At 44.6% G+C, this 15,608-nt stretch overlaps 1 protein-coding gene across 1 annotated transcript in view; it reads right to left on the bottom strand.

Annotated features, from left to right (window-relative positions):
* Nucleotides 1–15,608, bottom strand: part of cacna1c (calcium channel, voltage-dependent, L type, alpha 1C subunit) — an 880,695-nt gene that overhangs the window by 251,152 nt on the left and 613,935 nt on the right. The window lies entirely within an intron of this gene.

Consider the following 15,608-nt stretch of genomic DNA (forward strand, 5'->3'; position numbering starts at 1 on the left):
GTACTTGAAGCCTGCCTCCCAGTTTCTTATTGTCCCAAAGCAGAAAGTTGTTACACTGGTGCAGAAACCCAGGACTGAGGATCAAATGCTTCCATGAAGTCCAACCTAGTTGAAGAGCTCCTCCAGACACTTGTCCACAACCTCCAAAGCCAGCATCAAGACCTCATCGTGTTGTCTGTGGATCAGGGGCAGAGATTCCAGGCTTTGTTTGAGGCCCAGGCAGAGGATCACCAGGTGATCAGGTACCTGATTCAGTCAGTGGATGCTCCAACAGTTGTTCCTGTGGCCAACTTCGCCATCCAACTGGTTAAGATGGAGCTGCAGGATGACTCAGAAGCATTCATCATGTTTGAGCGTGTTGCAGAGGCATGCTCTTGGCCAACTTCACAGTGAGTGGCCTGCCTATTGCTACTCCTGTCATGGAAAGCCCAGCTCACAGCTTGCTTATCACCAGCATGCTGGAGTCCCCAGACCAGAATCAGGCTATACTGCAGTGGGTCGGCCGCACACTGGAGGAACACCACCAGCACTTCTGTCAGACATTCAGCGAAACCGGCTGTCTATTGGCCTTCATCCAATGGCTATGAGATGCCTGACAACAGCGGTTGCTGACTGGTGAGTGCGATGCCGAAGACATCGTAGAGCAAGTGGCACTGGAGCAGTTCATCATGTAATTCCTCATTCCCCCAAAACCCACTTCCAAATCTCATGTTTCCAGGTGAGCTGCAGCATTCTGGATCAGCTACAGGGGTCTGATGGCAGATGCTGGAAGGCCAGGAAGGAGAGACTTGCAGTAGTCCTCATGTCTCCTCACCCCCTTCTCCTTCCACATCTCTGCTGCCATTCTCTCTCTCTCTCTCCACAGGTGGATCCCTCTGTGCCCACCAAAACCAGAAGCAAATCTGGGCAGTTCTGTCAGTGCAGCAGGAAGGCTGGGATTTCCCAGAATCAACACTTCCACTAGAGGTGGGGATTCTGATTCATTACATGACATTTCATGGCATTTAGCAGATATTCTTATCCAGAGCGATGTACAAGTGCAAAAGTCAGGTACAAGAAGTGCTGAACTTCTAGACAAGGAAGTTCTAGTGCCAACTGAACAAGTAACAGAATAATACTTAGTGTAATATTCTGTTAAAGTAGCAATACTCAACAAACAGCCAAAGAAGCAAACTAACCATACAAATGAACTGACCAAAATAAATAAATAAATAAATAAATAAATTAAATAATAATTTAAAAAAAAAACTCCAACGGCTCACCCCAGGCTAGACAGTACACAGCCTGGGTTGGTTTAGTTTTGTGCAATTGAACAGTCGTGCAATTAGGCAGGGAAGCAGGGGAGAGGTCCAGATTGAAGAGGTGAGTCTTCAGTCTGCACTTGAAAGTGGTCAGGGAGTTTGCAGTTCTGACCTCAGTTGGAAGGTCATTCCACCAATGGGGAGCCAGGACAAACAGCAGGCTGAGCAGGAGCAGAGAGGAGGTTGAGCCAGGCAACCAGTAGTGGCAGAATGTAGAGATCTGGCTGGCATGTAGGGGTGGAAGTATGCTGGCCCTAACCCCTCGTAGCTCTGCACTGGCTACAAGCTGTGACAGGTAGCCAGTGCAGGTCGGCAAGCAGAGGGGTGATATGGGAAAAATGAAGGAAGTTGTAGACCAGGTGAGCTGCAGCATTCTGGATCAGCTACAGGGGTCTGATGGCAGATGCTGGAAGGCCAGGAAGGAGAGACTTGCAGTAGTCCAAGCGGGAGAGGATCAGTGCTTGGACCAGGAGCTGAGTACAGTAGGTGGTGAGGAAAGGGCAGATCCTTCAGATGTTGTAGAGGAGAAATCTACATGTCCGGGTCATTGCAGTGATGTTTGCTGAGGAGGAGAGTCTGTCATTGAACATGACCCCTTGGTTCATTGTGCTGGGTGAAGGTGACCTAGAGATATCTTCTAGGGAGATGATGTCCAGAGGTGGAGAGGATGCAGCAGGAATGTAGATCACCTCTGTCTTGCCTGGGTTGAGCTTCAGGGGATGGTTATCCATCTAGCTCTGGATGTCCTGTAGGCAAGCATAAATGTGAGCAGAGACCTGTGTGTCAGAATGAGGAAAAGAGAGAATGATCTGCATTCCTGATGTGTCTCAGGCTTCCCCTGATTGAGCAGGAATGTACCGCATCTCTGTGTGTATTCAAGGGGGTACACCTCAGACTTTGATGGCTTCTAGTTATAATCAGATCTCCATGCATCAAAGCTTGATTCAGTGTGGGACACTGGGAAATGCATGATTGCTGAAGGTGAGGTGTGTACATGGGCAATGTTCGCAAATATCTGCTAATGCCCATCACTATTCATTTCTGAGGTGAAAAACATAGTGTGAAGGCAGTGGTTAGCCTGAACCTTACCTATCCACTTATCCTGGAGACAGATCAGCCAGGGTTTAGAACATTTAATAAAACAGTTAATAGTGAATGGATCCTGCAGTAGCACGTCATGGGGGAATCCCACAGCAATGTTGCTTGAGGAGGTGGTCCCAGGGCCATCCACGTCAGCTCTGTGTCATGATGACATCAAGACTGGGGAGGGCACCACCTCTCCTCTCTTAGAAAATCCTTCTGGGGATTTCCTGCTGGAGCAGACATGAGACAAGACTCTGACGCATGCTTTTGACCAAGTGAGAGTAATTGATGGTCAAAACCTCCAGCCTTACATTGCACTTTCCTACCCATATTTTGCAATTAAAAAGGATGGGCTAGATTGAGTGTCACAGCACACTCAGACTGAAGAAGAGATGGCACAATTGTTGCTCCCAAAGAGCCATAGGGAATTTTTATTCCATGTGGTTCATCACAATCCTATGGCCGAACATTTCAGGCAGGATCAGACACTAAATCATCTCATATTCTGCTTCTATTGGCCAGGGAATCATGCTGATGTCCCCAGGTGGTGTGCGGCTTGTTGTGAATGCCAACTGGTCAATCCAGTGGCTACCCCAAAAGTGCCATTGCACCCATTACCATTAATTGAGATCCCCTTTGAAAGAATCAGCATGGGTCATGTTAGGCCGTTAGCTCGATCTGCATGAGGGTAGCACTTTGTATTAGTCATAGTGGATTATGCAACACAATACCCAGAAGCAGTGCTTCTTTGTAAGGACATTCTCTTGCATCATCTCCTGAGTCAAGATTCTGAAAGAAAGCCTGACTGATCAAGGCACTGGTTTCATATCACATAGGTGGCATGGTGGTGTAGTGGTTAGCACTGTCACCTCACATCAAGAAGGTTCTGGGTGCGAGCCCAGTGGCCAATGGGGGCCTTTCTGTGTGAAATTTGCATGTTCTTCCCATGTCTGAGTGGGTTTCCTCTGGGTGCTCCAGTTTCCCCCACAGTCCAAAGATATGGTGTTAGGTTAACATGGGACAGCCATGGCCTGAGGTTGGGCTGAAGTGCCCTTGAACATGAGCACCTAACCCACAACTGCTCCCTGGGTGCTGTAGCATAACTGTCCACTGCTCTGGGTATGTGGGTGTGCTCATTGCTCACTTGTGTGTACATGTGTGTTCACTGCTTCAGATGGGTTAAATGCAGAGGTTAAATTTCACTGTGTGCTTAAATCTGTGCTTGACTGTACGTGTGACAAAGGCTTCTTGGCTTGGCTTTATGAACTTTATGAATTATTGGGGATTAAATCAATTCATACCAGTGTTTACCATTCACAAATAGGCAGGCTGGTCAAATGATTTAATCAAACACTGAAAAAACATGATTACTAAGTTCATTATGGGGATGCTTGAAACTGGAATAAATGGCTAGACACTGTTTGCAGTTCACAAGATCCCACAAGCTTCCACTGGGTTTTCCCCATTTGAATTGCTGTATAGGCACAATTCACCTTTTCTGTAGTCACCTTTTGCTATGTTAATTTCTTTGGCACCATCCACATTCTTTCTCCTAGGTGAGATTAGTTTCCCCCATCATCCTAGTTTTAGGGTTCTTACAGTCTGCACATACCTGTCTTGCTGTATGTGAGGTCTGACCATACCTCCAACCTCCTGTCCTGCCTCCATTTACTATCACTATCATCCAACCAACCCACAATTACTGAAAATTATGCAATTACTAAACCATTACTGTTCTTGTACTCACCCTAGGCCTTTGTCTTCTGTGGGAATGTAACAAGTTTTCCAAAGTGTTCCCAAGTCCATGTAATATCCTTCATAAAATTGTCTGTTCACAGGCATTCAATGTTCATTTTCAGCCTTACACCTTGAATGCAGAGATTTCTCCAGATCCTCTGAATATTTTGATATTATGGATCCTCAATGGGGAAATCTTTAAATTCCTTGCAACTGTATGTTGAAAAAATTGTTCATAAACTGTTGGACTATTTGCCCATGCAGGTTTTCACAAAGTGGCGAACCTTGCTCCATCCTTGCTTGCAAATGACTGAGCCTTTCCAATTAATCGGCTTAGCTGTAGAATGTTTCAAGCAGGTGCCTTTTGAGCATGAAACAGCTTTTCCAGTCTTTTGTTGCCAATGTCACAACTTTTTTGGAATGTTTTGCAGGCATCAAATTAGGAATGTGTGTATATTTAAAAAAAAACGAAACAAAAAAAATTGTCATTCTATTGAATACAATACAAAATAGGTTCAAAAGGATTTGCAAATCATTGCATTCTGTTTTTATTTATATTTTTTTCATGGTGTCCCAACTCTTTTGGAATCAGGATTGTACTTCTGAGACTTCAAGATAAGCATGATCTACATATAGTCATACAGTCCTTTCACAAAGTATTGGAACAGCAAGGCCAATTCTTATGTTTTTGGTATACACTGAAAGCATTTTGGTTTGAGATCAAAAGATGAATATGAAACAACAGATCAGATTTTCAGTTGTCATTTCCTGATATTTACATCTACCAATACCAGCATTTAACAGGGTGACTTGTTGAGGGACTACACATCTTGTTTTCATGTTGTTCTGCCTGCCACTGTTGTGTGCTGTTGTGTAGTACCTCATGTATTGTTGCATGATTTTGTGAGGAGTGTAATGTCAATTTTCTGTGCAATGTACAATACTGTAAAACAGAACACCCCTCCAAACAGTGGGGGGAGAAATCTAACTAGTTAAACAATTTAGAACATGGGATCTTTGAACTCGTCAACTTTTCAAGTGATCAAAAATATTGGAACATTTGTCTGACAGATGTTTATTGGTGCCCAGATGTGCGCTATTTATTAATTAAATAATTAAATGTGGGCATGTGCTGTCCTTGACCACCATGCAATGGAATAGTAAGGAGTCTCCTTCCCCCCCCCCCACAAGCCTGGGGTGGTGCCTTGAGCAAGCACTAGCAACCCCTCGCTCTCCTCGGTCAGGGTTATGATCAAAGACTGGTCTTGGCAGACTGCCTGGAGGAAACTACCACCTGGGGGTTTAACAGGAAGGAAGATGGACCCAACAAGGCATTTGTGGAGCACAATCAGGGCAACATGTAGAACACTGTTGGCCATCCACTGCATCCCAACCTAGCTCCAGCTGTCCTGATTCTGTCTTGCCCCTGGACCCAGTTTGGTCAGGACGAGAGACTGAGGCTGGCAGCTGTGCAACTCTCCCTCACTCTAATCCAAGTCACGCGCAAGTCATGACTTCAAATTCAAGTCCTGTGGTGAAGCAGCAGGTGTGGAAACGCTGGAAACTGTAGTCACAAACCTGCACACAGGTGGCCCAGGGCATAGGGTCCCTCTCTGCTGAAATGAAGCAGCAGCAGAGTTTGGTAGCCCTATTTTGGATTCATTTTGCCTACCTCCATAGAGGAAGGGGCTAGAAAAGGTACCCCAATCATAGCCTGCTTCATCTCACCCTGGCCAATATACTGCGGCTGATGGGGATCACACTCAGTGGTCAAAATACAATAAAAAGTTAGTGAAGGTACTCAACCTTAGCACATGGAATGTGCATACTCTACTGGATAACATCAAAGCAGACAGGCTGGAGAGAAGCACTGCACTAGTCGCCAGGGAACTAGCTTGCTACAATGTGGATAGAGCTGCCCTCAGTGAAACACATCTAGCAGACAAGGGCCAGTTCATGGAACATGGTGGTGGATATACCCTCTTCTGGTGTGGTCAGAGCAGCACTGAACGGTGAGAGGCAGGTATTGGATTTGCTGTAAAGTCCCACCTCATCCAGAAACTTACAAAACTCCCAGAGGGCATCAACAATCACCTGATGACACTTCAACTCCCGCTTGGAGGCAAGAAGAATGCAATGTTGATTAGTGCTCATGCTCCCACAATGACTAACTTGGACATCAAAGATAAATTCTAGATGAAATGCATCGCCAAGGCCCAGAAGAAATGAGCTGCATGGAAGTCTCGAACTATCACCACCCCCACTACAGCACCTACCCACGCGTGCCTGACATGTGGGTGTACCTTCAAAGCTCGGCTTGGCCTCATCAGTCACCTCCAGACCAACAACTGTCACTGACCAAATTGAACTCATGGTCATATTCGACCCTGAAGGATGAAGATCATCAATAAAATAATTAATAGCTCTGAATGTCTACTCTTTGTTTGAGCCCTGGGTTTCACCTGTGAAGACTGCATGTGATATTAAAAAGGATAAAACAATATGAAGGCTAGAGAGCTGTCTATGGAAGAAAAGCAAGCTATGTAAAAACCGAGAAAAGAGGGAAAATTGGTCAGAGCCACTGAACAAGTATTTGGCATGGCCAATACAACAGTTTGGAATGTCCTGAAAAAGAAAGAAACCACTGATGAACTAACAATCAGGCATCAAACTCATTGGCCAAGAAAAACAATAGCAGTTGATGACCAACATTGTGAGCTGTGAAGAAAACCCCAAAACAACAGTGAGTGACATTACCATCAACTTCCAGAAGAAGATTTTGAAAGTAGAAATATAGCAGCCAGACCACAAGATGTGTCAGGTGTGTCTCATCAGCAGTAAGAATCATAAGACCAGATTGGACTTAACAAAGAAAAAGAGATGAGCCACAAATATTCTGGAACCAAGAATAACCTCTACCAATGGATGGAAATGCCAAATTGTGGTGAAAGAAAGGATATGCTCATGATCCAAAACATACAAGCTCATCACTCAAGGCGGAGGTAGTGTCATGGCTTGCATAGATAATTCTGGAACATCCATTATCTGTAACTGCTTATCCTGTACAGGGTTGCAGGCAAGCTGAAGCCTATCCCAGCTGACTATGGGCAAGAGGCAGGGTACACCCTGGACAAATCTGGCAGGGCTGACAAATAGAGACAAACAACCATTCACACCTATGGTCAATTTAGAGACACCAATTAACCTAACCTGCATGTCTTTGGGGGAAACTGGAGCACCCGGAGGAAACCCACACAGACACAGGGAGAACATGCAAACTCCACACAGAAAGGCCCCCATCAGCCACTGGGCTCGAACCCAGAACCTTCTTGCTGTGAGGCGACAGTGCTAACCACTACACCACCGTGCCACCCTGATTCTGGAACAGACTCACTAATCTTTGTTGATGATGGAACTCATGACAGTCACAGCAGAATTAGTTCAGATGTCTTCAAAGTCTTCCTGGAAGTGTGTACAATCTTTGCACACTGATTTGGGCCATTTCTCACATCATCTTGGGAAATGAGATTGGATGTGGAGCTGCATATATGCTTCCCACAATTCTGACCAGTCTCTTTGTCCCTGTTACTGAAAAGTACACCTAAACCATGATGCTACCACTGCCATACTTTACCATAGAGATGGTGTTAGCCAGCTGTTCCTGGTTTATCACCAGACATGAAAATGCCAGTGTTTGAAGTTCATTCCAGAGAGTTACACATTTGTCTCAGAGAATCTTTTCCTTTTTCCGGCTAAATGCCTTTTACTAATGAGTTTCACCTTTCTTGTCACTACTATGACATGGTTTCTGAGTTTGGCCAAACAGTCAACTCTAGCAAGATGTGTGGTGGTTCCAAACTTATTTTATGTTGATTGAGCCCACTGTGCTGTTTGAAGCACTCAAATCTATTTTTGAAATATTTTTATACCCTCTCCCAGATCTATACCACAACACAGTTTGATTCCAGAGGTTTACAAGACTTAACAAAGAAAAAGAGATGAGCCACAAATATTCTGGAACCAAGAATAACCTCTACCAATGGATGGAAATGCCAAATTGTGGTGAAAGAAAGGATATGCTCATGATCCAAAACATACAAGCTCATCACTCAAGGCGGAGGTAGTGTCATGGCTTGCATAGAGCCATAAAGTCCAAGGAATCTTGGACTTTATGGCTTCATTTTTGGTCTGACATGCACATTTAATTGTGGGGTCTTTTTACCGTCAGGTGTGCGCCTTGCTAAATTATATCCAATCAAGTAAGTTTACCACAAGTGGACTCCAGTTCTAGAGACAATTCAAGATGCACTATATATAGCCAAAATATATAGACACCTGATCATCACATCCACATGTGCTTGAACATTCCTTTCCAAAACCATGGGCATTAATATAGTTGTTCCCCCTTTTCACTTTGCAGTTATAAGAGCCTCCACTTTTCTTGAAAGATGTTCCACCAGAATTTGGAACATGGCTATGGGAATTTCTGCCCATTCAGCCACAAGAGCATTAGGGAGGTCAGGCACTGATATTTTGTGAAAAGGCCTGGCATACAATCTGTGTTTCAATTCATCGCAAAGCTGTTCAGTGGGGTTAAGATCAGGGCTCTGTGCAAGTTACTGCTTTTGGCTAGGCCCATTAGAGCTATATTACAGCATGCATTTATATTTATGGCATTTGGCAGATGCCCTTGTCCAGAGTGACTTACAGAAGTGCTTTGAAATCTCTATCAATAAATACATCCTGATACTACTTCACTTGGTCATGGAATTAGAATACTGTCAGTCTAAAAACCTCTGTTGGGAGGTAATATAGTAAGCACACAGACAGCATATAATAAAAAATAAATAAATGACAATAGTTATTATTATTATTATTATTATTATTATTACCTCTGCCAACTTTGTTGGAGGAGGTTATGTTTTCACCTCCATTTGCTTGTTTGTTTGCCTGTTCCCAATGTAATTCAAAAAGTAATAAATGGATTTTGATGAAGTTTTAAGAAAAGGTCAACCATGGGCCAAAGAATTATGTTTGTAAACTCAGTTTTTATTTGTAAACTCAGTTCACTGCTGCAATATTCAAATCTCTTTCACCAGAGAAGAGCTCATGAACATCAGGGGAACTACTCCAGCAGGCTTATTACCAACTTTTCTGGTGTCTTCTGTGGAAATATTGGACATTCTGGTCAAAGGTGTGCTCACCTTTGCTCACTTAGCGAGATGCCGGAGGAGAGGACTTCACACTATGTGACTTGTGATATTTCTCTCCAATGTGTGGTCATTGTGCAACAAACTGGACAAACTCCAGCTGCTGGTGGGGAGAAACAGGGACTTTAATTCATCTTCCATTTTATGCTTCACGGAGACGTGGCTATGTGGACTCATTCTGGACTCTGTGCTGCAGCTGGCCGGCTTCCAACTTTTCAAAGCAGACTGTAGCATGGATCTCACCGGTAAAACAAAGGGTGGTGGAATCTGTTTTTATGTCAATAGCGGCTGGTTCAATGATGTTTCAGTGGTCCTGAAACACTGTTCTCCCAACCTGGAATCATTTATCATTAATTGTAAACCCTTCTACTCCCAGCATGAGTTTGCTTCATTCCTTCTGGTTAGCATTTACATTCCACTGCAGGCCAACGTGCAGAACACACAGTACATGCTGGCCAATCAGATACTGGGTGTGGAGCAGACTAACCTGGTCTCCCTAGTTATTGTCCTCAATGACTTTAACAAAGGCACCTTCAGCCACGAACTACCAAAATACAAGCAGTTTATTAAATGCCTGACCAGAGAGGAGAAGATTTTGGCTCACTGCTACACTACAGTCAATAATGCCTATTGCGCCATCCCCCATGCTGCACTGGGCCACTCTGACCACATCATGGTCCACCAGATTCTTGCATACAGGCAGAAATTAAAGCTAAGGAAACCTGTAGTGAGGACATCAAAGATGTGGAGCAACGAGGCTGCAGAGAACCTTCAGGCGTGCTTGGACTGTACAAACTGGGATGTGTTCAGGACTGCTACCAATAGTCGGGATGAGTACACAGAGGCTGTGATGTCCTACATCAGCTTCTCTGAGGACTGCTGCATTCCATCACAAACCAGGGTGAGTTACAATAATGACAAACCCTGGTTCACAGATTAGCTCAGACAGCTAAGTCAGCAAAAGGAAGAAGCGTTCAGAAGTGGAGACAGGGACAGCTTTAAAGAGTCTAGGAACAGGTTTAGCAAGGCAGTGAGAGAAGCTAAACATCCGTACTCTGAGAAACTCCAAAACCAGTTCTCAATGATTCTACATCTGTCTGGAAAGGGCTCAGACAGATCGCTAACCACAAACTTTCAGCCTCCCACTCTGTTAATGACTTAATGACACATCATCAGTTAATGACACATCAACTGAATGAGTTCTACTGTCACTTTGAAAGACAATGAGACTGTCCTGATAATATCCCCCATGACTCCACACTCCAGCCCACCACCCTCACCACCTCCTCCACTTCTACTGCTGCCAGGGTGTCTGTACAACTTCATACCTCGGCAGCCCATCCTCCCTCCACCAGAGCCTCAACTCTCTCCATTCTGGAGAGAGACACTAACAAGCTCTTTAAGAAGCTGAACCCCCACAAAGCAGCAGGTCCTGACTCAGTCTCACCATTTACCTTGAAGCATTGTGCAGATCAACTGTCTCCAGTGTTCACAGATATCTTTAACACCTCACTGGAGACATGCCATGTGCCAGCCTGCTTCAAGGCCTCCAGCATTATCCCTGTCCCTCAAAAGCCAAGGATCACAGGATTAAATGACTACAGACCCATCACCCTGACTTCTGTGGTCATGAAATCCTTCAAGCGCCTGGCGCTTTACCATCTCAAAGCCTTCACTGACCCACTCCTAGACCCTATGCAGTTCGCCTACAGACCCAACCAATCTGCCGATGATGCTGTCAACATGGCTCTTTACTTCATCCTTCAGCACCTGGACTCCCGAGGAACCTATGCTAGGATCCTGTTTGTGGATTTCAGTTCTGCCTTCAACACCATCATCCCAGCTCTTCTGCAGGACAAGCTCTCCCAGCTGAATGTGCCTGACTCCACCTGCAGGTGGATCACTGACTTCCTGTCTGACAGGAAGCAGCATGTGGAGGTGGGGAAACACATCTCTGACTCCTGAACCATCAGCACCAGCTTCCCCCCAAGGCTGCATCCTCTCTCCTCTACTCTTCTCCCTATACACCAGCATCTGCACCTCAAGTCATCAGTCTGTCAAGCTCCTGAAGTTTGCAGATAACACCACCCTCATTGGACTCATCTCTGATGAGGATGAATCTGCCTAGAGGTGGGAGATTGACCATCTCATGTCCTGGTACAGGCAGAACAACTTACAGCTCAATGGTCTCAAGACAGTGGAGATGATTGTAGGATTCAGGAGGAGCTCTGCCACACCCTCCCCCATCACCCTGTTTGACTCGCCAGTAACCTCTGTGGAGTATTTCCACTTCCTGGGCACTATAATCACCCAGGACCTTAAGTGAGAGACATATACCTGGTCTCTCACTAAGAAAGCACAGCAGAGGATGTACTTCCTGCAGCAGCTAAAGAAGTTCAGTCTGCCAAAAACAATGATGGTGCACTTCTACACCACCATCATTGAGTCCATTCTCACCTCCTCCATCACTGTCTGGTACATTGCTGCCACTGCCAGGGACAAGGGCAGACTGCAGCGCATCATTTGCTCTGCTGAGAGGACAATTGGCTTCAACCTTCCATCTCTTCAGGACCTGTATGAGTCCAGGACCTTGAGGAGAGCAGAAAGGATTGTGGCTCACCCCTCTCACCCTGGACACAAACTTTTTGAACCACTCCCCTCTGGTAAGAGGTTGCTTTCCATTAGAACAAAAACCTCATGCCATAAGGACAGCTTTTCCCCCATTGCAGCTGGCCTCATTAATAAGGTCCGAGACCCCCACTGACTTTAACCTCACACTTCCAATCTATGACATTAATGCACTTTGAACTGCATTTTTCCACATTTCAAGGTCATGTCATACATCTTCATTCTGTGAACATTTTATTGCAAATTCCAGCTCACTCTGTACAGCTTGGTTATTGACTTGCCCACTACACATATTCTCTTCCTTTCACACATTCTTATCATATCTCTTCTCCATCTTCATCATCACCATTGCCCCTTTTCCACCAAATCAGTTCCAGGGCTGGTTCGGGGCCAGTGCTTAGTTTGGAACCGGGTTTTCTGTTTCCACTGACAAAGAACTGGCTCTGGGGCCAGAAAAACCGGTTCCAGGCTAGCACCAGCTCTTTGCTGGGCCAAAGGAAAGAACTGCTTATGTCAGCGGGGGGGTGGAGTTGTTAAGACCAACAACAATAGCAAGACCGCGAAAGGTCGCCATTTTTAAATAAGCGACGAGATATCATGGATGCAGTAAAGCAGTAGTCATCCGTTGTTGTTGTTGTTCCTTCTTCTTCTTCTCCGTGTTGTTGCTTTGATGTTCGCGCCAAGGTTTATGCAAATGCAGCAACGTAACTGACATATACAGTGATGTAATGACGTGGCTCCCCTTAGCACCCCGAGCTATGGAAAAGCAAACTGGTTCTCAGCTGGCTTGCAAGTTGAATGAGTTGTGAACCAACACCAGCACTGGCCCCGAACCAGCCCAGGAACTGATTTGGTGGAAAAGGGGTACATGTGACAATTTTTTTTGGCACATTCCAGACATACTGTACAGCTTGGACTCCAACAACTCATGCACATACCCCTTAAATATGTCGACTTTTCAATTTGTATATTTCAGATTATTCTATTTCTTGTTCTATGTATATAGCTACTTTTTACTTTTGTCTTTGCTGAAGCCTTCTATCTTAACTGTTCAAGTACCAATCACCAAAGCAAATTCCTTGTATGTGAGATTGTACTTGGCAAAAACACAAAACTTGATTCTGATTCAATTTTAATACAAATCTGGATATTTATGTGGGTCCAGGATCCAGATATGCATGTGGATCCTTTTTTTTTTGGGGGGGGGGGGGGGTATTCTAATATTCTAATCGGTGGCTTGGCAGAGGTATGCACTCTACCAAGTGCCCTTCTAGTTATTATATGTTTTAAGTGCTAATTTAAGCACTTCATGAAGAGGTAGGTCTTTACTTGTCATTTGAAAACTGTCAGTGATTCAGTTGTTTCGACACTTATGGAAAGTTCATTCCACTACTGAGGTGCCAGAACAGAGAACAGTCTTGATACATGCCTTCCTAATACCTTGAGAGATGGTGGGATCATTTGACCAATGTTAGAGGACTGGAGGGAGCATGGTGCAGAATGGAGTGTGATAAGTGCTTTGAGGTAGATGGGTTCTGGTGGTTTTCAGCTTTGTAGACCAGCATCAGTGTTTTAAATCTGATCCAGCAGCGATAGGAAGCCACTAGAGGGAGCAATGTTGTGTAATGGGGGATTTTAGGAAGGTTGAAAAAAGTTGTGCAGCTGCATTCTGGATTAGTTGCTAAAGTTGAATGGCACTCAGAGGTAGATCTGTCAGGAATGATGCAGCAATCCAGTCTGAAATTGACAAGGGACTGAACAAGTACCTGAGGCCAAGTTTACATTAGACCGTATCTGTCTCGTTTTCTTCGCGGATGCACTGTCCGTTCACATTAAAACGCCGGGAAACGGGAATCCGCCAGGGCCGACGTATTCAATCCAGTTCGTGTCTGATCCGGTGCTGTGTAAACATTGAGATACGCGGATACGCTGTGCTGAGCTCTAGCTGACGTCGTCATTGGACAACGTCACTGTGACATCCACCTTCCTGATTCGCTGGCGTTGGTCATGTGACGCGACTGCTGAAAAACGGCGCGGACTTCTGCCTTGTATCACCTTTCATTAAAGAGTATAAAAGTATGAAAATACTGCAAATACTGATGCAAATACTGCCCATTGTGTAGTTATGATTGTCTTTAGGCTTGCCATCCTTCCACTTGCAAGTGGTAAGTGACGCGCATGCCCGATATGCACTGGGATCACACACACAGCGGCTCAGTCCCGAATCACTGCTTGTGCGCTTCACTCGCGCGCTCTGTGAGCTGCGCAGGGCCGGAGTGTGCACCCTCCAGAGGGCACTCACTGTTCAGGGCGGAGTGATTTGGAGCGCAGGATGCCTGCGGAGCCAAGCATATCTGTGTATTGGTGTTGCTGTGTGCACGCGAATTGTGTATTGGCGTTGCTGTGTGCACGCGAATCGTTTTTAAAAACGTTAATCTGATGATCCGCTGATACGGTCTAATGTAAATCCCACCTGAGTGACCTGTGTAGGTGGAAATGGACAAATCCTTCTGATGTTTTAAAGGAGAAATCAGCATGAGCATGTCAGATTAGCACTGTGAGAGGAAAAGGACAGTTGATAGCCCAAGGTTGTATGCAGAGACAGAATATCACAAGATAACATGGGGATGAATCTCCTGGAATGAACAGTAGTTTTGTTTTACTGGTATTAAGTATCATCTAGTGTGCTGTCATCCATGATATGATTTCTGCCAGACATGCTGAGTGTCTGAGGGAGGAATGGGGAGGATGGGTTCAGTGTCATCCACACAGCAGTGTGGTATGAAAACCCATGTGAGGATTTGACTTCACCAAGACATTGAGTATAGAGGGAGAACAGAAGCAGACCAAGTACTGAGCCTTGCGGGACACCAGTGGAGAGTCTATATGGAGCAGATGTGGAACGCTTCCATGTCATACAAAAACATTCTAGATAATTTTGTGCTACAAAGACATTATAAGCAACTGTGTGCTTTCAATATTGTGGCAACAGTTTGGTAAAGGCTCGCAATTGGGTGTAATAATTAGGAGTCTCTATACTTTTGCCCTTACAGTGTAATGAAAGCACACAGGATGCACCCGAAGCCAACTCAGTGTGCTTTTAGACAAAGGCACTGTGAATACTTATCTAAATTAGAAATTTCAGTGTTTAATTTTTTTAAACACATCCATAAAAACTTCTAAAAAACAGGTTTTCTTTTTATGGATTATTTTGTGTAGATATATACCTCAAGGTAAGAGTATTATTTGACTAACAGAGATGATGAACTGAACTTATTATTACGACAACATTAAAGGATTAGGAAGCCACCATTAGTTAAACCTAATTAATTTGAAGAAAATTCCCAGCCCCAAATGACATAAAATAATTAACTAATTAGTTTTCGCCAAGAGATGTACAGGCAGACAGGTTCAAAGAGAGACTACTTTCTTTAACCTCTGAGGCAGCTACTGCTACCCACTTCAAGGAGAGTAAAATGTATTCAAAGCATGACAATGAATGAATGAATGAATGAATGAATGAATGCTGCATTGCATAGGGTGGGGGAATGCAGAAATAAAATGTGGGAGGAAAATATGTAGAAGGAAGTGAGAAAGTAAACAGCAGCAACAATGATGTCAAAAAATGAGAGCGTGGTTAAAAAAGAAA

The sequence above is a fragment of the Neoarius graeffei genome, chromosome 21 (assembly GCF_027579695.1).
Source record: "Neoarius graeffei isolate fNeoGra1 chromosome 21, fNeoGra1.pri, whole genome shotgun sequence".
Lineage (NCBI taxonomy): Eukaryota > Metazoa > Chordata > Actinopteri > Siluriformes > Ariidae > Neoarius > Neoarius graeffei.